At 41.3% G+C, this 27,859-nt stretch overlaps 1 pseudogene; it reads left to right on the top strand.

Annotated features, from left to right (window-relative positions):
- The first annotated feature begins 1,235 nt into the window (after nucleotides 1–1,235).
- Nucleotides 1,236–27,859, top strand: LOC142439120 (V-type proton ATPase subunit B, brain isoform pseudogene; annotated as a pseudogene).

Here is a 27,859-nt window from a genome sequence, read left to right as displayed (position 1 = left end):
AGGAATCAATTAGGGTCCACATTGGTCACTTACAAATTAGACATTTGACTGTTGTCTTAGTCTGGGTAGACTAGAGAAACAAATTAGTGCACACTCATATGTGTATAATAGAGAGTTTTATATAAAGGATAACTGTACATTAAGAAAGAATCCCAACCCAGTCCAGTCCGAGCCCATAAGTCCAATATTATCCCATATGTTTGATACCAATCTATAAAGTCCTTTTCAGACTCATGAAACACATGCAATGATGCTGAATGCAGAATGATCACGGGCCAGTGAATAGAATGTCTTTGGATCCAGTGGCGTTGTAAGCATCTCAGCGTTGGCAGGGACCTCCGCGTGGCTTCTCCAGGTCCCAGGGCACGGGGATCTATCAATGTAGTGCCACGTGTCTTGTCAGGTCTTGTCAGTAGACTGTCATCTCAGAGAGTGAACAGAGAGAGGTGTCTCCCATTCCAAGGAGGTAATTCTCAAGAGAAGGCCATGCCCACACAGAGGCCTCATTGGCTATGATCTGATTAACAGGCTAGACTCCACCCCTACACCCTTAATCCTCAAATTGACAAATGATTATAAAACTACTACAGCTGTGTTGTTGCTAATGGAGAATAATAAGTGACAGTGATTCTTTAAGATCCCTCAAAATACTACACAATCTCAAATTTCTTAAGAAATAAATCAAGGGTAAGTTAAGGTCAGAGGGAAAAGATGGTTTTGTCCCAAAATACTAGCTAAGAATGATGCCAGGGCCTAGGTAGCATTCCGGTCAACTGAGCAAGAAAGGCCACCGGTGTCTCTGACTGTGCTCCCCAGGAAAACGTGGGTACCAGAGCTGCAGGCCCAGACTGCTCTGAAATGATTGAAAGTGAGTCGTTGTCCAGACTCCCAGCCTTGGGCACCTAGGAAGGTGTCGCCAGCATAGAGATGGAGCACAAGGGGGAAACAGAGGGTGTGCAAGGAAGAAACGTCCTTCAGCGTCAGCGTGTGGCAGAGAAGCGCATCCACCACGAAGCCACATCAAGTCCTCCTCCCAAACTCTACCCAACTCGCCCCCCAAGCAAGCGCTTCCGGGTTGGCTGGCGAGGGGCGGGGCTTGGCGGGTGCCACTCCCAGCTTTTTCAAAGAAGACACAGGTTAATCCTTCCTCCCCATTGTATTCGCCAAGTGATTGGGCCACTTGACTTAAGAAACGGCTCGCCAGTGGGAGGCCCCCGTCATATTACGTTCCCGTGATGGCCATTGGGCATCAGCCTGAGTCCGGCCTGCGTCTTGCTTCTCCGGAACCGGAACCGGTCAGTGTCTGCGGACAAGCTGGTGAGTGAGGCCTTTCCTGCGAAAGCGGGCAACGCCATGAGACTCTAGCAGAGGTTCCCATCTTGCTGCAAAAGGAGCCGGAGGTGCCCTTGCGCTCCCGCCTTTTCAGCACAGGATCTTCTTCCAGGTCAAGACTCATTAGAAGCAGCTCAAAAACATGTCTCTCCCATGACACCAGAGTCTCCACACTGTTTCGTTCACTTCCAAACCGACCCACTCCCAAGAGGCGAGCCCCTCATCTGGGGAGGGCAAACGGCCTGCTGTGTTTCCAAAGCACTCGAGGTTGTTGGCAAGGGGTTAAGAGGAACTGCTGTGCCTGGCTTGCTGTTAACATTGAAGAAGCTTCCTGGCTAGGACATGGATGAGGCTCCCCCTGGCACATTGGTAAAAGTGCTTGGCTGTGAACTGAGAAGCCGTTAGTTCAAACCCAGGAGCCACTCCCAGGAAAGACACTGTGGGGTCAGCGTCCATAAAGATTTACAGTCTTGGAAACCCTATGGGGCAGTTAAACCCTGCCCTAAAGGGTGTCTAAAGCCAGAATCTACTCGATGGTCACAGATTCAGTTTGTCTATTGAACTGTGGTCCACGGAGGTCCTTTCAGTGAGCCCACACAACCTGAGCTATTTTTTTAAAACAATTTATTAGGGGCTCATACAACTTTTTATCACAGTTCATACATATACATACATCAATTGTATAAAGCACATCTGTACATTCTTTGCCCTAATCATTTTTTTCTCCTCTTTTCTTTTTTTACATTTTATTAGGGACTCATACAACTCTTAACACAATCCATACATATACATACATCAATTGTATAAAGCACATCCATACATTCCCTGCCCCAATCATTCACAAAGCATTTGCTCTCCACTTAAGCCCTTTGCATCAGGTCCTCTTTTTTTTTTTCCCTTCCTCCCCGCTCCCCCCTCCCTCATGTGCCCTTGGTAATTTATACATCATTATTTTGTCATATCTTGCCCTATCCGGAGTCTCCCTTCCCCCCCTTCTCTGCTGTCCCTCTCCCAGGGAAGAGGTCACATGTGGATCCTTGTAATCAGTTCCCCCTTTCCAACCCACTCACCCTCCACTCTCCCAGCATCGCCCCTCACACCCTTGGTCCTGAAGCTATCATCCACCCTGGATTCCCTGTGCCTCCAGCCCTCATATGTATCAGTGTACAGCCTCTGTCCTATCCAGCCCTGCAAGGTAGACTTCGGATCATGGTAGTTGGGGGGAGGAAGCATCCAGGATCGGGGGGAAAGCTGTGTTCTTCATCGGTACTACCTCGCACCCTAATTAACCCATCTCCTCTCCTAAACCCCTCTATGAGGGGATATCTCCATTGGCCGACACTTGGGCCTTGGGTCTCCACTCTGCACTTCCCCCTTCATTTAATATGGTATATATATATATATATATATACACACACACATATATCTTTTTTTTTTTTTTGCATGATGCCTTATACCTGGTCCCTTGGCACCTCGTGATCGCACTGGCCGGTGTGCTTCTCCCATGTGGGCTTTTTTGCTTCTGAGCTAGATGGCCGCTTGTTCACCTTCAAGCCTTTAAGACCCCAGACACTATCTCTTTTGATAGCCGGGCACCATCAGCTTTCTTCACCACATTTGCTTATGCACCCATTTGTCTTCAGCGATCCTATCATGGAGGTGTGCAGTCAATGATATGATTTTTTGTTCTTTGATGCCTGGTAACTGATCCCTTTGGGACCACTCAATCACACAGGCTGGTGTGTTCTTCCATGTGGACTTTTTTGCTTCTGAGCTAGATGGCCACTTGTTTATCTTCAAGCCTTTAAGACCCCAGTCACTATCTCTTTTGATAGCCGGGCACCATCAGCTTTCTTCACCACATTTACTTGTTCACCCACTTTGGCTCCAGCAGTTGTGTCGGGAGAGTGAGCATCATAGAGTTCCAATTTAATAAAAGAAAGTATTCATGCATTGAGGGAGTGCTTGAGTAGAGGCCCAAGGTCCTTCCGCCACCTTAATACTACTTAACCTATAAATATAGACACATAGATCTATTTCCCCATCCTCCTATATATATTTGCATGTACATGTCTTTGTCTAGACCTCCATAAATGCCCTTTGACTCCTAGCTCTTTCCTCCATCTCCCTTGACTTTCCTCCTGCCCCACTACCATGCTTCATCGCCACCTGGGCTAGAGTATACCTCTTCTCTAAGCAACCTTACCCTTGATCATTTCCCACCAGGCCTGCCACTCTCCCCTCTCTACCATTTGGGGTCCCATGTTTTTCCCTTGTCCCTGTGTTTGTTAACACCACTTCCTTACCCCCCTACCTCCCCACCCCAAGTCCCCCCGGAACTGTCGGTCCGTTGTTTTTCCTCCAGATAGTTCATCCAGCCTGTCCTATTCAGACAGACCTGTGGAGACACTAACATGCACGAAAACAAGACAGAGGAAAACAAAGCAACAGTATACAACCAGGCAACAAAACAACAAAAACAAACCACTGACAAAGAACAGAACAAAACAGTTAACCTGAGCTATTTTGATAATAACATTAAGATAGTATTTGCTTTTTTCATTGTGGTGACAGCTGCATTGCTGATGGGGGAAACGCAGGCAACTCAGCACAAAATAAGCCAATGACAACAAAACTATGCTCATTGGAGTACCTGTCTTCCTCACTGTTTAAAAATGAAAAGCCAGTTTAGCTTAAGAATGCCCTTGACAATAAGGACTATTAATTTTATTAAGTCTTCACCTAACTGGATGTCTTCTTAAAGGGGAAGAATTCTCAAAGCACTTCTGTTGCATTCCCAGGTACAAAGCTCATCTGGAGGAAAAGAACACGTGTACAATGTTTTGAGGTGCCAGCTGAACTAGTTTAGTTGCAGTTTTTCAAGGAACACCATCTTAACTTGTAAGAATAGCTGACAGACAATGTTGGGTTTTTTGTTTGTTCTTTTTTAGGATTAGGTATTTGGCAGCCATTTTCTCAATAATGAACCAAGTGAGTTTGTCACATCAAGGGAAACAATTGACAGTTTTTGTTGTCAGTAATAAAATCCAAAATCTCAAGGGAAAAATTAGAATTTCAAAAAACTGTCTCTACCACCCCAAGCTTGACAGGCAGCTTCCCAGTACTTCAGGACTCTTCTAATGCTATCAGTAGTACTATTAACAAATGTGATTTTTTAAATATAATAAAATCTGTCAAATTTGGAGGATTGCATAACTCATGGAACCGTTTTTCTCTAAGGTTGTCATTTTTTTTATTAATTCTAGCAGTTATTTTTAAGTATTCTGGGTAGGAGGCATTTAACTGTTATGTGTGCTTAAAATACATTATTGAATTCTGTAGCTTATCCTCCCACCCTCTTTATGGTGTGGCTTTGATAAAGAGAAGTTCTTAGCTTCTCATGACAGATAGTTGTTTGGGCTGATTTTCTGATCTTGAGAAATAAATATACTGTTTAAATATTCTGTAGTATCTTTCAAAGATTTATGGTTTTTTATCTTTTACATATAGGTTCTTAATCTACCTGGAATTGTTTTTATTGGTTGAGCTCTACACTATTAAGTTGTCTATAATTTACTGTTCTGACCTACAAAAGGCAATTCCACATAGATCAACATAATACATATATGAGACAGCGATATATTTTCATTTCTTTCCATATGAATACTATATATTTTCCAGTACTGTTTATCTGAAAGTCCATCCTATCCAAGGGATCTGCACTGCCATATTTTTAATACAGGAGTTTGTCCTAACCCCTATTTCAATTATTATGACTTTAAAATAATTTTCTCTATCTATAGTACTAACCTTCCCACCTTCTTTTTTTTCCCCCTTCAATGTTTGACTACTTTTGACTTTGCATTTCCAAATAAATAATAGAAACATTGTGTCAAATTCCACCAAGAAAATAAGAAGTGTTTGGGATGTTTATGGGAATTGCAGTAACTCTAGGCATTCATCTGAGTCCTCCTGTCAATGAGCGAGGCTCTCTCAAGTTATTGTGTCTTCTTTAATGCCTCTCAATAAAGGTTTACCGTTTTCTTCCAAGAGGTGTTGCACATCTTTTGTTAGATTTACTGCCAACTACTTGTCAGGCCTAAGGTTTGATTATTATTCTACTTACAAGCTAATATGTTAGCTTATTATTGTATCATGAATGTTGGCAGAAGATATGAGACTCCTGCAGAGACATCACCCTATTACTCATGACTCAGCAAGCAGCGTGTGCAATGATCTTGATCCTCGGTTTCAAGTGAGAGTCTGCTAGAATCCACAATGGCTATGATGGATACAATAGGTTTGCCTTGTAGCTGATAACATTGAGATTGGGAAACCCCTAATTTTATTGCAAGCAATAAGAAGCTTGTTCCTTGTCTCGGGGGTTAACATTATGTCATTCTTCAGGGTTTCTGGATACAAGAACAATCCTGTGAAATGGCCTGTGTAAACAGTGGTGGGTCCCTGCATGCTTATCATATCAGCAATACCTGGTAGGTGTGTAGCTGACTCATGGACAAGCAGCTCCTAATAGTACTTTATGTAAACTTATAAATTGTACCTTTGTGAAACTTTTATCTTCCGTTGATTCTGGTATTTAGAAATGACATTGACTTTTGCATGTTGACTCTAATAATCTTACTAAACTAATTCATTCTAATAATTTATCCTTGGATTTTATTGAGCTGTTTACATACAGAATCATTTTTGTTTTGAACAATGGAATCTTGTTTCTTTTGTTCCAAACATTACAAATTTTGGTCTTTTTTCTTCTTGTTGTTTTATTTCATTGGGTAAAGTCTTCAGAATAATGTCTAAAGAAGTGGTGAGAGATAAATCTCATTCATTTCGAAGAGAAAGCTTTCAATGTGTCACTATTATGAATTATAACTTTCTTTACTTTCTTCCTCTCTCACTTTCTTTGGAGATGCCTTTTATTAAATTTCTTTTTACTCTCAGGTTTTTAAATGTGTCTAGTAAATAGATGATATTTTCCCTGCATCTATTGAGATTATTACATGATATGGATCTATTTAACCAGTAATTTTTAATTTTTGACTGTTAAAACAACTTTACATTCTTGAAATAAACTCATATTTGACATGATGTATTTCATGTATTATCATTTTTATACATTGCTGAATTTGGGTAGTCTCTTTTCATATGTAGGCATTTAAAATATAAAAATTTCGTGTTTCTCAGCATATTGTTCCCAGCTATCAAAAAGAAGTGTCTAGGGTCTTACAGTGTTGCCTGAAGTGAGGCATCAGCGAAGGACACAGGAGTGCACCAGCATGTGTGATCCAAGAATTATAAATAATAAAATCTACACAGAGAGCAGGGACTGGTTTAGAGCTTTGTTACCAGATATAGTACATTTCAGGGGGGATTATTGCCATTGTAGTTAGGTGGAAATGTGACACCTTGTCATTGATATCCCTCTTGACCCAATATGTAATTACTCCAGTTTGTAATATTTTTTGCTTTGTTATTGATTGAGGGGTTGTTTTTTTTGTTGTTGTTGTTTCATTGTGTCATTGTTGTTGAGCCATTTGTTTGTATTCTGTCTTGATTTTCTGTATTTGAAATCCAGATTAGGTTAACTTTTAGAGACAACTGTACCAGCCTATTCAAAGGCACATGACAGAGGAGGCTGGCAGGAAACAGGGCACTAATAACTATGAGAACAAGAAGGAAGAAAAGTCCTGGAATTGGTTGGGGTGATGGTTGCACACCTCTTAGGGCTATGGTTGAACTATTGAAATGTATGATATATGAATTGTATCTCAGTGAAATTGTTAAAACTATTTTTTAATTTTAAAATATCCTATTCATCTAGCTGCATTCCACAGATTTTGAAATGTAGTATATTTTATCATTTACTTTAAAATTTTTCTAACTTTCAGAAGTATTTCTCTTTTGAACCAAGGATTACATAAAAGTGTACCAATTTCCAAATATATTCTTCCAAAAATGGTTTTATCATTAATTTCTACATTCATTGCCTTGTGATCAGAAGATTCAACTTACATCATTTCAGTCTTCTTAAATTTGTTGAGGTTTGTTTTATGAATCAGCACACAAATAATTATTTGTAAATACTCTGTGTGTTTTAAAAGAAATATATATGCCATGTTCATCAAGGGCATTGAGATATTTCCTAAATCAAGCTTGTTCATTATGTTATTCAAATACTCTATATTTCTACTGATATTTTCATCCACATGTTCAATTACTGAAATAAGTATTAAAATGACCCACTATGAATGTGGATTTGTTTAAAACAAATTTCTACTTTTTTCTTGAATATGTATTAAGACTAAAAGTCCACTGCTATCAAGTTAATTCTATTTCATAGCAACCCTCTAAGACAGAGTAGATTTGCTTCATCAGATTTCTGAGACCCTAAATCTTTATCCCATAAGCAGATGGTGATTTGAACCACCAAGCTTTGCAGTTAGCAGTCCATTGTTTAACTCATGGTGGTATCAGGGCTCATTGTATAGATCTTTTGGGGGAACTGAACTTTTTGTTTTTACGAGTGACTCTCTTTACTTTAATAAGGATTTCTGGCTGAGAGGCTATATTTTTCTGGTTTTAAAATAACTCTACCAGCTTTCTTTTGGTTAGATGTTGCTTTGGTTCCTACAGAAATCTAGTGACACTCATCTAAGTATAAGAAAGAGCTTTATATCAAGAAGGAATTATATATCCAGAAGGCAGCCCAACCCAGTCCAACTTAAGTCCAGAAGTCTAATTAAGACCCTTTTCGGACCCATGTAGCCACATGACAGTGATACAGGGCAGAATCTTGTAGATTCAAGGTTGGTAAAAGCATGGCAGGGCACTGACAGCTCTCAGACAGTGTAGGCCCCAGGAGGCCACTCCTCCAGGCTGGCAGAGTGCCAGTGAAGGCCCAGAGAGGAGAAAGGTGAAGTGGCAGAGAGAACAGTTCCTAGTGTCTCACACTCATATGTCAAAAGGCTATGACATCAAGGAGCAGGTGTCAGTGGGCTACAACTTGATTGACAGATGTGATCCACCCCTCGCCAGGAGTGTCTCCTTGACGTAAAATCACCCAGCTCTCACACCTGGCATCTCTCTTTTTTTTTTCCTTTCCTCTCTTTTCACTTTTCACAGATATATTTCTAGCCTTATATTTCAAGTGTTTCTTTTGTAAGCAGTAATCTTAGTTATCCAGTGCTGCTATAACAGAAATATCAGAAGTGGGTGGATTTCACGAATAGAGTTTAGTTTTTCATAGTTTAGGAGAGTAGACGTCTGAATTCAGAACACCAGCTCCAGAAGAGGCTTTCTCTTTTTCTTCCCTCTAGGAAAAGGCCCTTGCTACCTTTCCGCCTTGTGCCCCAGCATCCGTTGGACAGCTCCACGTGTCTTGGTAGCAATCTTACCCAGGTCTAGGAGTTTCTCAGCACGGGCTCTAGGTCCAAAGAACAGTTCCACTCCCAGCTCCTCTGCATGGTGGTTTTGAAGTCCCTGTGGTCTCTGCTAACTTGTTTGGTCATTTTATATCTCAAATATATGTCAATAAACTAGTTAATTTGTTCAACAGTTTCATTGGTTAGTAGTTTCCATATCATATAATTCAATAGTTTAATCATTCAATCATATCAAAGAGAAAACAGTTAATTTTTTATTAGAAAAAAGAGAAGAAATAAATAGAAGAGAGAGACTAACTCAGGATACAATCTAATCCTGTAAATTGTGCCTTGCCTCATTAACATAAATACCTCCAACCCAGCTTCATTAACATCATAGAAGACTTATAACACATAGGAAAATTACATCAAATCACAAAATGGATGATAATTACATAATACTTACACTAATGCCATATCCAAGTAGACAAATACTTGAGGGAGTGGGGGATGCAATTCAATCCAACTAAGTAATCACCTCACTCCCTTGACCTTGGAAAGCCCCATTCTTCTGGCCCCTGTGCATAGCAGCTCTACTTCCTCTGTCGTTTGTCATGATGGTCCCGCCCCCTCAGCTTGGACAGCAGATCTAGCCCCATCCGTCTGACACTTGTGAATAGCAACCCCACAATCCAGAGCTCAGTAGGAATAAGTCTGAGTTTTTAAAATCTGGGAGGCTGTGGCCCCACCCTATCCTTTGAAACCAAGAAAACTTTATCTCCTGTGCTCTGCCTCATCCGCACCTCCTTAGCTTCTGCTTCCTGGTTCCTAAACCTCTCAGCACCAAGGGCTGTTAGATCTCCTAGAGCTCCACAACCTCTGACCTACTTGGGCGAGTGTTACAAAGTGTTAGCTGTTAAGCTCTACCGATAAGTGACTGGAGGCATCCCACTCTACCAGTTAGCTCTGTTGCGCCATGGGTTGGCTGCTCTGCCATCACATGCGGGTCTCCTAGTTCATCTGCCTCGTTTTCTCTGCTCCGGCTTCTTGTTGTTTACGCTGTCTCTCTCTGGAGTGAGAGCTCTTTACTTCCTTCTGAGCCCTCATAGAATTTCCCTTGGTATTCATCGTTCCACCAACAGTCTCTTCACAACAATCTAGGTTTTTACTATTAAGTACCCTAAAACTCTTCCAGTGCTACCCATTATTCAATCCCAAAACCACACTGAGCAGAACCCCACTCTCAGTACCAAATTCTTTCTTGGTTTTCTAGTGCTGCTATAAAAGATCTATGGGATCGTGACATTAGATCATAAAATGGAAGGTGTAACATAATACTGAGACTCAAACCTAGCCAAGTTGACGATTCACACCATCACAGAGGATATGGATTTTGTATTTTATCCAATCAACCCTTTTCTATTCTCTTAGCTTAGCACTTTTTTAGTAGACTTTATATTTAGAACAACTTTAGATTTTATAGAAAAATTGAGCAGATAGTGCAAAGAGTTCATACAGCGTTTCCCCCAATAATTAACCTCTTACATTAGTATGGAACATTGGTTATAATTAATGAATCAATATTGATATATTTACTAAAGCCCATACTTGACACAAATTGACTTACCATAGGTCTTATGTCCTTTGTCCTATATAATACCACATTATATATAGTCATTATATCTCTTGAATCTCCTCCTGTCTTTGAGAGTTTACAGGCTCATTTTTTAAAATAACTTTGACAGTTTTGTGGAGTAATGCTCAGGAATTTTATGAAACGCTCCTCATTTGGGATCTGTCTGATGTTTTTCTCATAATTAAACTGGAATGATATGTTTCGAGGAGAGTGACCACAGAGATCAAATGCCATTTTCATTACACTGTTTCAAGGGTGCAGACTATCAATATGCTGACCCAGATCATTTGACTAAAGGAATGTTACTTTGTCCCCTTATCCTTTTACTTTACTGTTTGGAGAGATGTCTATGTGCAGTCACACTCAAGAAAATGAGATCTATGCTCTAGCTACCTCAGAGCTTTCTACTCCCATAAAAAGTTATCAAAACTCACAGGGGGAAATTCTACCCTGCCCTATAGGGTTGCTGGAAGTCAGAATGGACTCTGGCAGTGAGTTTTCCATGAGGAAAGAATACTTGCATAAACTATTTAGAGTTCTTTTGTGTAGGAGATTTGGCTATTCCCCCTCATCTATTGATTTCTTCATATCTGAATGGGCTCATGAATATTTGCTGTATTCTTTGACTTCTAACCCAATACTATTTTACTTATGACTTTACTCAAATTGCTCCAACTTTAGCCACTGGGAGCTCTTTCCGGTGACTCCTTTGCCCCTTTAATATACCCTTATCTTTGTGGGATTGGACAGAAGATCTTTTTTTATTTGACTCTTGGTTTGTTTGTTTATTTTATTGCTGTTCTAGTACTTATTTACTTTATGGCACTATGAGATGTTCAAGACACTATCTAGTTCCTGCCTCCACATTTAACCAGCATTTTTCCAAGGACCTCTGATACTGTTTATTGGATAATGGCATTAGGAACTACAATCTGGGAATTAAGTATATTTATTGCTACCAGGGTATAATATCTTTTTAGCTCTCCCAGCCAAAGAAGGATGTGTGTATATTAACTTGTACATATACACATATTATCAATATGTGTTATATATAGATATTCAAGGGATCTATATTAAGTTAGACATTAGTTATTATTGCTGCACTAATTCTAATTGATTTTGGTGTATCATTCTAGCCATCTCCCCCTTGCTTATCTGCACATTCCCATCCCAACAGTGAGAAAACTGGCTCTCATCATTTTTCATCTGTTTGCTTAATCATTCAATCCAATGTTTATTTATAATAGTATCAGAATTGTTAACTCCTACCTTTGTTAAAGAAAACAACCTTATCATCTACAGTATAGAAATTATGTGCAGTTCCCATTGCCTTTAGTTTTATAGAATCCATTCCATTTCAAAGGTGCACATCTTTCCACCACCACGCTTAGTGAGGGTGTTTTATACATAGTGACACAGTTAGATTCTCTGTAACAGTTTGCATGTCATCATGGGGTTCCTTGATCTCCTAAGTGGTTTGCTTTGTTTTTCAATTTGCATGCCTTCAGATTTACTCTTTGTGTTGTCAAATTCTATTACTTATAACAAATGCATGATGTCATGCATCCACCACTAGATTCCCATGAAGAATCATTTCTCTGCCCTAAAAATGCCCTGTGCTGTACGCATATATCCCTCTGGTAGTGGTTGGGTTACATGATGGGCTGCTAACCACAATCAACTCAAGGGCAGTGAGTAGTGAGGGGATGGTGGGTCAAGCCCACCAGTTGCCTCACACTCCACAGGAGAAAGACAAAGCTATCTACTTCTGTAAAGATTTACAATCTTGGAAATCCTATGGGGCAACGTTGTTCTGTCCATAGGCTAATTATGAGTCAGAATCTTCTCTTTGATAGGTGGTTCAATTTGGTTTGGTTTTTGCCTTTCTCATCAACCCCTAGCAACCACTGATCCTTTTACTGTCTCTATAGCTTTTCCAGGAGCCCTGGTGGCATAATGGCTACATAATGTGTTGCTAACCACAAGATCAGCAGTTCAAAACCACCAGCTGATGAGGCTTCCTACTTCCATCAAGAGTTTATAGCCTCAGAAACCCACAAGGGCAGTTCTACCCTGTCTTGTGGGGTTGCTATGAGTTGGCATCAACTTGATGATGGCAATGAGTTTAGTTAGGTTTCTAACCAAAGGAGCTCGGTTGGTGCAGTGGTTAAGCTCTGAGCTCTGAACTGCTAACCCAAAAGGTAGTAGCTGGACCCCACTAGCCCTCCAGAGTGGAAAGATGTGGCAGTCTATGTCTATAAAGATGTACATCTTGGAAACGCCATGGACAATTCTACAGAATTGCTATGAATAAAAGTTGACTCAGTGGCAACAGGTTTGGTAACAGGTTATAGTCTTGCCTATTCCATAACCTCATATAATTGGTATCATACAGTATGCAGTTTTAACAGAGTGACTTCTCTCACTTAAGTGGATTCACTTAAACGATCTCGGTTTCTTTTTATAGCTTGAAAGCTTATTCCTTTGTATTTCTGAATAATCTTGCGTGTATTTTTTGGACTTGTGGTTGTATTACAGTTTATCCATTTACTAACAGAAGAACATCCTAGTGACTTCCAGTTTGGGGAAATTATGAATAAACATTCACAAGCAGAATTTTGTGTAGGCATCAGTTTTCAATTAATTGGGTAGATACCCACAAGTATGATAGTGGATTTTATGGTGAAACTATGGTTAGCTTTAAGAGGAATTGCCAAGTGGCGGTACCATTTTGCATTTCTAACAGCAGTGAATAAGAGGTTCCTGAAGCTCTGCGTCCTCACCTGCATTTGTCATTGCAGTTTCTCAGATTTTAGTCTCTCTAGTACATGTGTGGTGGTATCTTATAGTGATTTTAATTTGAAATTGCTCAGAGACAGGTGATGATGGTTATCTTTCTGCATGTTCATTTACATTCTTTGGGGAGGTTCAGGCCTTGGGCCAATTTTTTTAACTGGGTGTTTCTTTAATTCTTTTCTTGAGTTTTAAGAGCAATTTCTGTATTTTTACTTATTCTTGTAAGAACTTAATGAAATTACTGATATGTATATGTGTAGGTTCTTCCATTCTATTTTATGCATTATGGTTTTTTTTCCCATTTGAATGTGCTGTGTTTTTCCACTCACCATTTTACCTTCTTTTGGATTGATTGGCGAATTCTTAATACTCCTATTTTTCTCTTCTAGTAGTTTTTAAGTCACTGACTGTTTTCTATTCTTTTGGTGATTCCCATAGAACATGCATTTTACAACATGCATACTAATTTATTGAAGTGCAAATGTAAACAGTATCTTTATTCTTTTGAACAATGTTGTAACACTGATTTCCTATATTATACTCTGGAATTTCCTATATTATACTCCGGAATAATATGCTATTTTAATTAAAGTAGTTTACCTTTTTTTCTTTTGTAAGCACAAGATAGTATTGTTATTGTTTTATATAGTCAATGCATACTTATATTTACTCATATATTTATCATTTTTCTTATGCTTCATTCTTTTTTATTTCAAACTTTCCATGTAAGATTATTTTGCTTTTGGGCAATTATTTAGAGTTTCCTTTGGTGTGGAACCTCTTATAAAAAATCTTCTTTTCTGACTTTTTAAATTTTGTTTTTATTGTTGAAATGTTTTCTTAAGTATTAGCAAAGAGTGTGGTTTTTGGTTTGGTTGTTTTCAGAACATTGGAAATTTTATTCTAGGATTCTATTGTTCCTGTTGAAAAAAAAATTAAGTCACTGATCTGCTTAACTAATGCTCCTTTGACAATAATCTGCTCCCCGCGCCCCCCACCCCTGTTTGCTTTTAAGATATTTTCCTTATTGTTAGTGTCCTGAAGTTCCCTATAAAGTGCTTCAATGTGGATTTATTTTTATTTATCCTATTTAGAAGTTTTGACACTCTTTGAATGTGTGGAGTTTTGCCTATATCCTGCCCCCCAAAATGCTCAGCTATTATCTCTTCATCTCTCCTCCTGAATGCCAATGAAATGTTTTTAGATCTTATTCTATGTTCCATTGATCTTGGTCATCTTTCATATTTCTTGTTGATAGTGTCTCTCTGCAACATTTGGGACAATTTATTTGGCCTATCTTCCACTGAGTGTGTATTGTGCTTCTAGCACAAGGTCAGCAGTTTGAAACCACCAGCCACTCCGTGGGAGAAAGACGAGACTTCTTACTCTTGGAAACCCCCAGGACAGCTCAACCCTGTCATATAGGGTCACTACACCTGGACAGTTCAACCCTGTCATATAGGGTCACTACACCTGGACAGTTCAACCCTGTCATATAGGGTCACTACACCTGGACAGTTCAACCCTGTCATATAGGGTCACTACACCTGGACAGTTCAACCCTGTCATATAGGGTCACTACACCTGGACAGTTCAACCCTGTCATATAGGGTCACTACACCTGGACAGTTCAACCCTGTCATATAGGGTCACTACACCTGGACAGTTCAACCCTGTCATATAGGGTCACTACACCTGGACAGCTTGACCCTGTCATATAGGGTCACTATACCTGGACAGCTCAACCCTGTCATATAGGGTCACTATACCTGGACTCAACTCCATGACAATAAGTTTGATGGTTTTCTTTCTTTCTTTTTTAATCTTCCAGTTGACCCTTTCATTTCAGCTGTAATCTGCCATAAAACTCATCTATGTTTTTATGAATTTTATTATTGTAATTCATTTCTAGAGATTGTTTATTTCTTCTTCAAATATATCTAATTTCTCATTATGTTCATGGTTCTGAGAGGCATTTTAAGCTCATCTTTTATTTTTTAAACATAGTAATTATATTTATTTTGTACTGGGAGCTTGATAATTGCAATGTTCCGAGTCTGTGCACACCTGCTTCTTCTGTCTATATATTTAACACCTGTTTCTTCTTTCTATATATTTATGAGATTTTAAATGTTAGCTGCTCCTTTTCCTTGTGAAAATTGTTTCAAGACTTGGATGTAAGTAAAACCCATCACAGAGTACCTGTGTCTGCTTTTACCAGATATTTGGGCCATTACCGTTCTGGGAATACTTCAAATCTGACTTGACATCTTTAGGAGCATGCACTGCCTTAAGAACAAATAAACCTGTCTTGGAAGAGTAGCCAGAATGCTCCTTAAAAGTGAGGATGGTGAGGCTTTGTCTCACAGACTTTCAACGTGTTTCAGTCTCTGGGAAAAGACATCGTGCTTAATAAAGTACAGGGTGAGTGCCAGCCAGGTCTGCAGGGGGGAGAAGAGGCTTTCTACTCCTGTGAAGGTTTTCACCCCCTGAGACTCACAGAAGTAGTTTGTCCCTGCACTATAGGGTCACTCTGAGTCTACATTCCACTTGATGTCGGTGGAAATAATGCTCCCAGGGGTTTGATGGACAGTGTTCTTGAACTAAAATGCCAATGATGTCTCTAAAGTTAACCAGAGACATAGATAAACCATAGATGTATTAATAGATTTATGACTTGTACTTAATTGTAACCTCAATCTAAGAACAATTCATTCTTATGATATGGCCCTGCTTGATACTCGACTTCATGAGATATGGGTGATAGAGCAAAGTGTGGTGAAGAAGCTAGAAGGTGCCCAACCGTCAGAAAAAATAATGCCTGGGGTCTTAAAGACTTGTTTTCAAACAAGCAAACATGTAAGTGAGGCATCAACTAAGTCCACATGGAAGAAGCACACCAGGATATTTGATCCAAAGATTGGAAATAATATAATGCAAATCTGAAGGAGGGAATACTATCAGAGCTTAAATTATGAACACCTGGTTTTCAGAAGGCTCTGGATGACAGTTAAACCCCCAAGTCAATTTACAGGGTTCACACAAGCCCCTCTGATCATACATAATTGAGGGGTGTAGATAGTCCTAATATCAGACAGAGAGTATTGTAAAGTTAATTATGGCAAACATAGTGTGTTAGTCTGGGTTGACTAGAGAAACAAATCCAGAGACATTCATATGTGTCTAAGAAACAGCTTTATATTAAAGAGTAATTGTATATTAAGAGACCCCAATAAAATTAAATTAAAAAATAAAACCATCCCAGCCTGGTCCAAATCAAGTCCATAAGTTCAATATTATCCTTTGTGTCCAATATAAGTCTATAAATTCCTCATCAGACTCAAGCAACACATGCAATGATGCAGAATGCAGGAAGATCACAGGCCTGTGGGTGGAAAGTCTTGTAGAATCAGAGGCGGTAGAAGCATCTCAGCACTTGCGTGGGTCTCTACATGGCGCCTCCAGCTTCAGGGCACTGACTCCATCAGCATAGGTCCATCTGGCTAGTCATCAGGACTGTGTCTCAGAGAGAGTAGGTATCTGGCTTCTAGTGAGCTATTTTATCTCTGTCGGGCATCCAAATGAAGCCATCAAGCTGTGAGCTGATGGCTGAAACCACCCCTTCACTCTTAATATTCTTAAGTTGACATCAGATTATATAACTGCCACAGTTAGGTCAAAATGTAATATTTGGTGTTCTTTTTGACCCATTTTAAAGCTGTTTCTGTTTTGAAAAATGAAATTAAGGGGAAATACACATGGATTGAGCCTCTGGTGAGGCCTCTATGACCATGTCCTCTGTGTACAAATTATGCGAGGCTGGGTTGTCGAGAGAAACAAAACCAGTTACATTCATATATGTATAAGCTATGACTTTATATCAAGAACTAATTTTATATAAACGGGAATCTTAGCCCAGGCCAGCTCAAGTCAATGGATCTGAGAGTAGCCAGAGCCCTCTTCTGACTCACATAGCTTCAGGATGATGAACAGGAAGGTGAAGTGGGAAACAGGGAGATCATAGGCCAGTGGGTGTAGAGTCACGTGAATCCAACGTTGGTGGGAATATGGTGGCGGAGCACTGTCAGCTCTCAGGTTTGGCAGCTCCCATGGGTTACTCCAGAACACAGCCACAGAATCCAAGCAAACACTAAGGTGACGAGCAAAAGAGAGAGAGTCCCAGTGTCTCTCTTATAAAGGCTCCTCCCCCCACCCAACGCCCAATCCGGCTCATCAGGCTGTGATCTGATTCATAGGTTGATCTCCACCACCATACCGCCATTTAGAAACAAGTTGACATAAAATCTAACCACCACAAAAGGCGTAGAGTGGGGTTTAGTCATGGTTCCCACACTTAGATCGAATGTGTGACCATTTAAGTTTGGGGGATAAACATGAGATTTTGCTTTCACACACATGAAAACATGCAATGGTACAGACAATTGTGTTGAAAACTATAAAAATTGATGCTATATAGTACTGATGAGACACATAACAACCCTCTAGTTCTTTAATATTTCCTTGCCTTACTATTTTGGTCTTAGTTTTATCTCATTAATCTGTTAGACCTGCCTATGTTCTTGTGTATAATTATGGTTGTTCGATGCAGGAAATCCAATATAGGCAAACCCTTCAGAAATCGTAATGGGAGTAATGATTCCCTGAGGGTAGAGAAAGGAAGGGAGAGAAGGGGGGAGGGGGACTAGATAGCAATGATGATTGTATAACCCCACTGGAGGGGGATGAATAACATAATGGGAGGTGAATGGATACATTAGATGGTGTAAGATACAGTGAGAAAAATAACAACAATAATAATATAGTAGCAAGGGTTCCTGGGACATAGGGTGAGGGAGGGAGGGGATAAAGAGAGGCTGATATCAAGAAATTCAAGAAGTAAAAAATGTTTTGAAAATTATGGTGGCAGCAATTTTACAATGTTTGATCTAATTGAGTTATAGATTGTTATAATATCTATCAGAACTCCCAATAAAAGTATTTTAAATTAATTAATTAAAATAAAAATTGATGCTGAAGTTCATTAAGTTTATCAACAGTCCTCAGGGCAAAAAGTTTCAGGGCTTTGTTTATGTCACTTAGTTCCTACCTTTCTTAAGATATTTCCCTGGTAAGTCCTTGCTATTATACTTTACCAGCCCCTTTATGATTTCAAGAATATTATTTAAAATCAAATGTGAAATAGCATATTTTTGTTGTTCCAGGTACCTTCTAAAAGACAAAATCACTGCCCCCAAGTAGATTCCAGTGCATAGTGACCCTATAGAGCCGAGTAGAACTGCCCCATGGGTTTCTGAGACTGTGTCTCTTTACAGGAGTAGAAAACATCATCTTTCTCCTGAGGAGCAGCTGGTGGGTTCAAACTACTGACCTTGAGGTCAGCACCTCAGCATGTAGCCCACAAGGCTAACAGAGTTTCCTACCCATCGGCTTGTCAGAAACAGCTATGCATTTTTCTGAACATGTATGTTACAGCACGGAGATAACAAGCATAGCAACAAAAGCCCATCATGAGTCAACCGAGAGCAAATTCCTACTCAACTAGACAAAGCAAGTGTATGGCTGGATGATTTGTCAAAGAGGACTTGGAGAGATATGAGTGTAATTGCCTCCATGCTCACACAGACACCAACCGGTCTTCCAGGCTGAGGGGCTGATTAGAGGCTCAGTGGCTGCCTGTGAGGCCCAGCAAAACTACGTCTTTGCTAAGAAGACAGATTTCATCAATTCAACAAATATTCATAGTGCAGCTCCCCTACATTCTGGGAATACAGCACCAAAAACGGGGGGTGGGAGGCAAACACCAGAAAACAAATCCTGTCCTCATTGAACAGAAATTTAAATGAGGATTTACACCTGTGCCTTTCTCAGCCCCGTGTTCTAACCAGCGTAGTCTCGAAGCACAGTGGGGCTCTGGTTATCCATGGGTGTCGTATTTCCTGGGGACAACACAGTAAATGGAAAAATAATGATAAAGTGAAAAAGCTTTGGTTTTTCGGTTTTGTTTTTCTCTGTAACAGTCAGTGTTCCTCAGAAGAGCCATCACTTTTCTTCCCTCGGAATTAAGTCTTAAATTTCTTACCATTTCCACACTGGGCATAATTGGGAGCAAAAAGGTTGCTCTGTTGGTTTGCATGACAAACTGCTGCAGCTGGTGCAGTATGAGCTCCTTCCTTGGAAGAAAATCAGGTTTTCTTTCTTCCTTTAAAACCAAACTCACTGCCATCAAGTTGATGGCAATAGCGACCATAGGACAGAGTAGAACTGCCTCAGTGAGTTTCTGAGACTGGGACCCTTACAGAAGTGGGAAGCCTCATCCTTCTCCAAGGAGCAGCTGGTGGCTTTGAACTGCTGACTCTGAGGATCACAGCCCAACTCGTAACTACTACACCACTGGGGTTCCATAGAGTGTAGAGTAGCAGTCCTCTGTAGGGTTTCTGAGCACAGAGTCTTGTCTTTTTCCTACGGAGAGGCTGGCGGGTTTGAATTGTTCTTGAAGTGAGCAGCCTGATACTTGACACACAGGTCCCTGATCGAGGCAGCAGGGTCTTCTTTTACATTAGAGTAGGTTCTTATTTTTCCAAATGAAAAGTTCTTGGCTCATGTTGTGAAATTACTGGAAGGACAAGGTCATTCAACACACTCCCTTGGTCAGTTTCAACATTTTATTCATTTAAGGTTTCACATAAAAAAAACAAAGCATAAAAATAACTAATCTAAAGAATGCAATAATAGAATTGGCCAGGGCCCATGAATGCCAAGAAATGTTCTCTCAAAGTCGTTATGGAAACCCAATGTTGTGTATCTAAGTAGTCTTGTGGGGGAAAACAGTTGCCTCTTAAGAGATGTGATGTGGCGCATGACGGAAGTTCTTGTGAGGGTTAGGGAGGCAGGCAATAAGAAATAACTACTTCACTAAACGATTCTGGCTAAGGTCACCAACAGCTTGTGTATCAGTAGAATCAATGGCCTCGTTAGCCCTCGTTTCCCATACTCTGCTCCTCACGTGTAACTTGTCCTGCAAAAACCCTTCTCCTCTCCTGTAGGACTTACAGCTGCTAGGTGCCATATTCCTATGGCCTTCCTACTGGTGATCTTGCTCTTCTGTCCTTCTCTATGACCGGCTCATCCCGACACTGTCAGTGCCCACTGGTGGTCGTCCTTGGCCCTCTTCGATTGCATCTGTTCACTTGACACTGACTTCAAATCTCTTTTGCTTTCACTGACCCTGTCCGTCCCAGCTACTTTGTAAAAAGGGAATCAAGCTAGTGCCCAAAGGCATCTGTGATAGATAGGATTATTGTGCCAACCTGGCCAATAAGCACATGTGAGGTTAATAAGGTTGTAGTTTAATTGAAAGGCAAAGAGATAAATGGCTCGGTGAGCCTTCTGTCTCTTGCTCTCTGGTGACCAGGGTGTGGTGGTTACCTTAGCTAGTTCTCTGCCTCAACTCACAAGCTACACTACCTGTGGGACACCCAACCCATGGACTGTGTCGCTATAGTTTGAGGTTCCTTCGAGACCTGCTTCACCACACTGCTGGTGTATATATCACTTGAGCTGGGGTCTGTTGGACCCTGTCATCTGGCTGACTATTGGTGACCTGCCCTGCTGTTTGCTGCCTGTGGCCAGACTGCCTGTATTGCTCTATAGAAGACTCAGCTGTCTGCTTCCTTGACTTGCATCCAGAAGCCCTCGTGAGTTGAAGAACTGCCAGTGTATTAACTGTCTCATGGAAGTGAGTTGAACTGAGCTATTTGTACTGCTCTGTGGACTAATTAGCTGCTTATTTTTTATGTTGTATATATGTAATCATAAGTGTCCTGGTTTTGTTTCTCTAGAGAACGCTGTCTAACACAGCATCCATTGCAAGTAATTGACTAGCTTCCCACCTATATATCTTAAGTGGTAGTACCTATCCACCATTCCAGGGAAGAATTTATAACGTTATTATTTCAATAATTATCTGTAGGACTTACTTTTTCCCCACTTAAGAACCCCTGTCGTGACTGGTTGGCATTGGATCCCTAGAGCCAATGGCCTATTCTGCATTTGACTGTCTCACGGGTGTCTCAAAAATCACATTTCCATAATCAAACTTACTATTTGTTCTTCTAATTCCTTTCATGATATAATGAATCATTATACTGCTACTTCCTCTTTTGTTTTTAATTTTGAAGTTTTCAATTTCAAAGCATATTCTCTTGGTTTTTCTATGCAGAAGATGAAAGTAGAGTGTTCTCTCACTAATGCGTCCCTGCCTACAACATACACTTAACCATACCCCACTCCACTTGCAATTTGTAATTTTGGTAGCATAACTACTCCAAGTTTATATTATTATGACTAAGTGACCATATTTCATAACTGAACCGTGGATACGCCTATGCTAGAATGGATTTTCCTTTCCTGTGCAATGTTCTGTTTTCTCTGGAGTTAAAAGTTGCCCTGCATTTGTTATTTTATTTGCTTAGACTCTGTAAACACATACCATTAATATTTTTCTGTGGTTTCATTTTTACCAAATGGTTCAGCTGCAAACTCCACATCAGTTGTGAAGACCCTTTGATGTATTAGACAGTCTATCCGTTTCACCTTTCTGAAGAAAACTTCCTGAAGCCACCTTATCTACTTCCCACTGGGATTGCGGCTCTCAGGGTCTGCTACCAGGCTGCTCCTGGTAACTGTGCTCATCGCATCCCTGGGATGGTCCAGTCACTTCCCTCTGGTGCTGGACCCTTGTCTTCAGCAGGGCATGGCTTCCTCTGCCACAGCATTTAATCCCTCGTGCTGGAGGCAGGGCAGATACATTTTAGAGACCTTTCAAGCCTGAGCATGTCTTTGCTTTACTCTCACTAGGAATTTGGCTAGAACAAAGTGCTAAGTTGTATCATATCCCCTCGCTAGTTTGAAAGCATAATCCCTCTGCTTTCCAGCTTCTGGAGTTTATAACAAGTCTGATGCCATTCTGATGCTTGCCCCTCTGTGTAATACCTCCCAACTCTCAACGCGTGCGCACTCTCATTTTGGTTCCTACGATTCTGAACCGTCACAGTGAGCTATGATGGGTTCAGTTGTATAGGTCATTATATGGGAACCTGGCAACTTACAACTCCAGCCCCACAATTCTGAGAAATTCTCTCCATTTAGTTGTGGACCATTTCGCTCCATTCATCTTAGATCTCTTTCTGGATTTCTGATTGTTTGGATGTCAGATAACTTTTCAAAAATGTGTTCTTATCTATTTCCTTCGTCTTCTTTTTCTTTTCTTTATCTTCTAACCTTTTATTGTCATTTTAATTTATACCTCCTAAATTCTCATTTCTGAAAGTGCTCATTTTCTTCTCTGGGCTTATGTTTTTATAGCATCACATTCCTGTTCTTGGACGTAATAGCTTATCTCTCCAGGGAGATACACAGTTTCTGCTTTGAAGGTTTTCTCTCCCATGATAGCCTCTGTCTCTTCTAAGTTGCTTGTTTCTGTTTGTTCGTATATGTCTGCTTATCTTTATAGCTGTCTCTCAGATATCTCATTATCCTTGGCACCTGAGAAGAGGGTGAGGCGTTCTGAGTCTGTTGATAAGCTGGTCTTTATTATTGGGTAACCTGCCTGAGCTCTTGGAGGAAACCCTGTCGTCGCTGGCCTGAGGTTCCTTCTCTTGGTGTGGTAAGACTTCCAGAAAGGGGTAAATACCCAGCTGTAAAACTTCAGAGAACCTGGCAGGACATGCAAACGGAAAACAGCTCAAGCTTAGTATGCAAACTTTCACAGAGTCATTTTATTCTCCAGACGAGTGTCCCCAGGATCAGCTCTACATCTTGCTTGGTTTAACCTCATGAAAGAATGACCTCCATTCTTCTGCCAGAATAGACCCGGGCCACCATCTGCTGTTACTAAAGAGGAAATGTGGAATGACAGAAAGAGAGAGTCCGACTGTTTCTTGAAAAGCATTTGAACCAAAACTCCTGGCTTTAAATCCTCTTTTACCTCTAGACCCTGATTGCCTGATACCTCCAATTCCTGGGGCTTTGAGAGGCAGTCGCTGGGTCAGACCAGCTTCCTAAATAGTTCTTCTCACTGCTTACGTTGGACTACAGTTCGACTTTCTCCAGTCTGTATTTCTAAAGCCACTCACTCTTCCATCTACTGCCTAAATTCCAAGGTTTTGTTACTATTGTCTCTTGGTCCATTCTCATGGTTTATTGAAATGTCCTGTTGCTGTTGTTAGGCGTCATCCCATTAATTCCCCTTTAGGAGTGTTGTCAATGAGGAAATATAAACGCATGGCCTTTTAACTACACTCTTGCTACTCTTTCACCGTGCTTGTTGTTGGTAGGTGCCGTTGACTTGGTTTCAACGCACAGCATCCCCGTGTACATCAGAACAAATAACCGCCCAGTCCTGCTCCACCCTCACAGTTCTTGTTATGTCTGAGCCCTTTGTTTGCCACTCTTGCATGGTAGGAAAGCGGAATGAGAATCCAAGCAGAGAGAGCAGCATATATACACGTATGTGCCCTCAAATGTACAGATGAGACACATTCTCTCTCTCCCCCAGGCACGCACGCACACACACACACACACACACACACGCACACGCACGTTCACATGCTGCTTCCTCAGCCTGGATGGCCATTCCACATCCCTACCCCAGCTCTGCCTGAGAAGCTCTTTCCCATTCTTCACCAGGCACTCCCAACTGCCAGGCACCCCGATCCCATAGTTCCAGGTTTAGCCACAGTGCTTATATTCCCAGGTAACACTTGCTTGTTTATCTGTTTACCTTGGTCATTGGACTGTAAAAACACTCAGGTCTCTCACGAAGCCTTCTTCCTGCAGGGAGGCCTGTGGCAAAAGAGGAAGTCTTGTCACTCAGTGGAAAAGGAGCAATGGTTGCCTGAGGCAGTGTCCAGACCAATGGAAGGTCTCAATCCAAACCATTTTAAAATAATGATAGTGAGAATTACAATCTAGGTGAGGGACTTTTGTAATGAGAAGAACAATATTATTATTATTGTTATTATATATGACTCTCGTTTAGATTAGTCCTCAAAGTAAGACTAGACACTAACTGCCCTGGAGATCATATATAGTGTTTTGTATAGCCAAAGCACTGTAGCATTCATCAATTAATTATGATAATTTACCATCATTACTTAGTTAATTAAATTTAAGACGAAGCCTCCAGAGGAGAAAGATGGACTTGAATATACCATTCCAGGCGTATGTCCATAGACTCAGCTTCGCATTTCTTGACCTGCCCACCTCCCCTCCCCAGCAAAAATCGTGAGCCCTGAGCTGTAACTGTGCCAAGCAATAATCCCCGGGTTCTTTCTCTTCATTATGCAGCCGAGCCGATGGCAGCTCCTCTCCAGAGCTCAGATCACAGCCGAAGCAAAGGCAGTTCTTCACACACACACACACACTCATACACGCTCAACTGCAGAACTTCCCTGGCCTTCATCCTTGTAGCAAACTAGACAATTGAAGTAGCTAGAGCTGTAAAAAGTCTTGCAGTGGTGGAGGACTTTTGAAGAAGTGGTTTTAGTGGTAGAGTGAGGGGTTAGGAAATGATGGAATGGAAGGAGGCCTTTTACACATCTCCAGTGGGCCCACTTGCATTCTCACTCCTGTAGTGCAGCCAGGCTCCCAGTGGGATTTCTTTTCCCTACATCAGATACATGACCTTTCCCCGGAAACTCCCAGAGTTCTCCACTTCTCAATGCAAAGGAAAGTGAGGAGGAAAATCACGCTGGGGGTTGACCTCCCCATGTGCATCCGCATCCCTGCACACTGTAATACTAGCCCCGGAAGCACCAACTGGTAAGCCACGTTGTGTTCATCATAAGATGTTGCCTTTATAGTCTGTATACCACACCTCCCCCCGCCCCAAGACTCATCAGACAGGGTTTTCCTCCTGCATTCTTAGGAGAAAGGGAGGTACAAATGTCTCAAAATTCGGGGACCGTTCTGGAAACATCGAAAGATTTTAGGGTCTTCTCACTGCTGTCTGATTACAATACAACCTGTCCCTAATGCTATTGTTGTCATGTTAATAACAACAACAACAACAATAATAATAGGAACTTGAAGATATTTTCACACCTGATGTTAGAACTTTCGCCTTGTGAAGTCAGGTATTTTATGATCTCTATATTTTGAAGGAATTCAGCTCTTGGAGATAACATGCCATGCCCAAAGTCATACAGTTAGTTGCTAATCCAGCAGGGATGCCAGCCTCGGTTGTTCGAGGCCACGTAGAGCAGGGCTAACAGCCAGTCACTCTGTGTCCACTGGGATGCTTTTGAATGCATAGGAAAGAAATCCCAGGTGGTCATTTGGGAAAGAAGAGACAAGGTGACACTGCAGGTGATGCGGGGGATTCTAGATGGGGCCACACCTGAGCTACCCAGGGGCACCAGCTTCTGGTAGGTGCTTGGGAGCAGGTCTTGGCAGTTAGCCAGAACTACCTCTCCTTAGCTCCCCTCATACACAAGACAGCATCAGGAGTCAAGGATCCGTTAGTGATGTTATACTGTGCTAAGTTTCCCCAGTGTACAGGGATTGCTCTATTGACTCTGCAGATGACACAAAGAGAAGCGAGCAAGTGCTAGAAGCTAGTGACTGTAGAGCAATGTTTCAGGTACAAATGCCAACAACACGTCCTATGAAGCTTCTGAACACCACTGTCTGAGGGCATGATTGGTCTGGTATTCAATGGATCTGGAAAACTCATTAACAGGAGGCCCTATTGTGCTGGCTAAAGACTTTCTTGCCATCACGTGTCAGCCTGTCAATCCTCAGTGTTGAATCTACCAGGAGGAGATGATTCAGACTGGCATTTCACCCACAGAGGACATTGTGTTAGTCTGGGTACTTTAGAGAAACAAAGCCACAGAAACTCGTGTATAAGAGAAAGTTGTTTTTTTTATTAATTTAAAAATTTTAAAATCATTTTATTGGGGCTCGTACAATTCTTTTTGTTTTTTTTTAACAATTTATTGGGGCTCATACAATTCTTATCACAGTTCATACATATACATACATCAATTGTATAAAGCACATCTGTACAGTCTTTGCCCTAATCATTTTTTTCTCTTTTCTTTTTTTACATTTTATTAGGGCCTCATACAACTCTTATCACAATCCATACATATACATACATCAATTGTATAAAGCACATCCATACATTCCCTGCCCCAATCATTCTCAAGGCATTTGCTCTCCACTTAAGCCCCTTGCATCAGGTCCTCTTTTTTTTTCCCCTCCCTCCCCTTCCCCCCCTCCTTCATGTGCCCTTGGTAATTTATACATTGTTATTTTGTCATATCTTGCCCTATCCGGAGTCTCCCTTCCCCCCTTCTCTGCTGTCCCTCTCCCAGGGAAGAGGTCACATGTGGATCCTTGTAATCAGTTCCCCCTTTCCAACATCGTCCCTCACACCCTTGGTCCTGAAGGTATCATCCACCCTGGATTCCCTGTACCTCCAGCCCTCATATGTACCAGTGTACAGCCTCTGTCCTATCCAGGCCTGCAAGCTAGAATTCAGATCATGGTAGTTGGGAGGAGGAAGCATCCAGGATCTGGGGGAAAGCTGTGTTCTCAAGAAAACATTGCAACCCAGTGCTGCCCAAGCCCACAAGTCCAACACTCACCAATATATCCAACACCACTCCACAAAATCTCCTTCCATCTCACAAAACACACATAATGATGCTGACTGTAGAAGGAAAGCCGAGTCAGTAGATGTGTAAGCATCTCAGCACTGGCAGGGGTCTCCACATGGCTGCTCCAGCACCCAGGGTTGCATCGAGGTAGGTCCATGTGGCTTCTCCTCAGGGATATCTTGCAGGAAGTGAGCTTTGCCAGCTAAAGCAGGGAACTGGCCAAGGCAGCTGCACCCTCGTCCAACCATCAGAAAGCAAGAGACCCGAGAACTAGAAAGGCAAGGGACTCACTGAGCCATTTATCTCTCCACCCTTCAGTTATCCCCACATGAGTTTATCAGCCAGGTTGGCACCATAAACTAACTACCTCAGGCATGAACAACATTGCTTGGGTGGGGGCACGGGGGGGGGGGTGGCAGAAAATTCTTAACATTTCTGTAGCTGATTTACCACACAATGAAATTTCAGCTCAAATGTGTTGGCAGGTTGGTTTGGTAAAGAAATCCAAATATGTAGTAGATTATAGTGAAGACATTTTTGCAATTATATTTCTGCTATGGGTATAAACATGGAAGCTGCCTGATTCTGCAAGTCCGGCTTTGAAAAAAAGTGCTCCCTGGACACTGTGGGCCTCATTTGGAATTTGGCTAATGAGCCAACCATCGAGTGAATCATCACTCCTCACCTGGCTCTGACCACAGCCAAGTCCCTTGCTTACTTATATGAGAAGCGTGGGGTGCTTGTGCTCCCAGACATGAGATCTTATGCTGAAGCACTTTAGAGGTTTCAACTGCCAGAGAAGCTCCTGGTCCACACGGTTTCCCAGGTTACATGTATTCAGATCTAGCCACAATGTATGAATGTCCTGGCTGAGTAGAAGGTAGATTCTTACCACGCCTAATGATGATGTCCCTCACCCCATTCCTGACTTGACTGGCTGTGTTACAGAGGGACAAATCTATGTGGACAGAGAGCTGCAGAACAGACAGATGGACCCACCTATGAAGGGGCCACTCTCCCGGTCCCATTGA

Source organism: Tenrec ecaudatus, chromosome 1, assembly GCF_050624435.1.
Source record: "Tenrec ecaudatus isolate mTenEca1 chromosome 1, mTenEca1.hap1, whole genome shotgun sequence".
In the NCBI taxonomy this organism is placed as follows: domain Eukaryota; kingdom Metazoa; phylum Chordata; class Mammalia; order Afrosoricida; family Tenrecidae; genus Tenrec; species Tenrec ecaudatus.
This window is presented reverse-complemented; position numbering and strand designations above follow the sequence as displayed.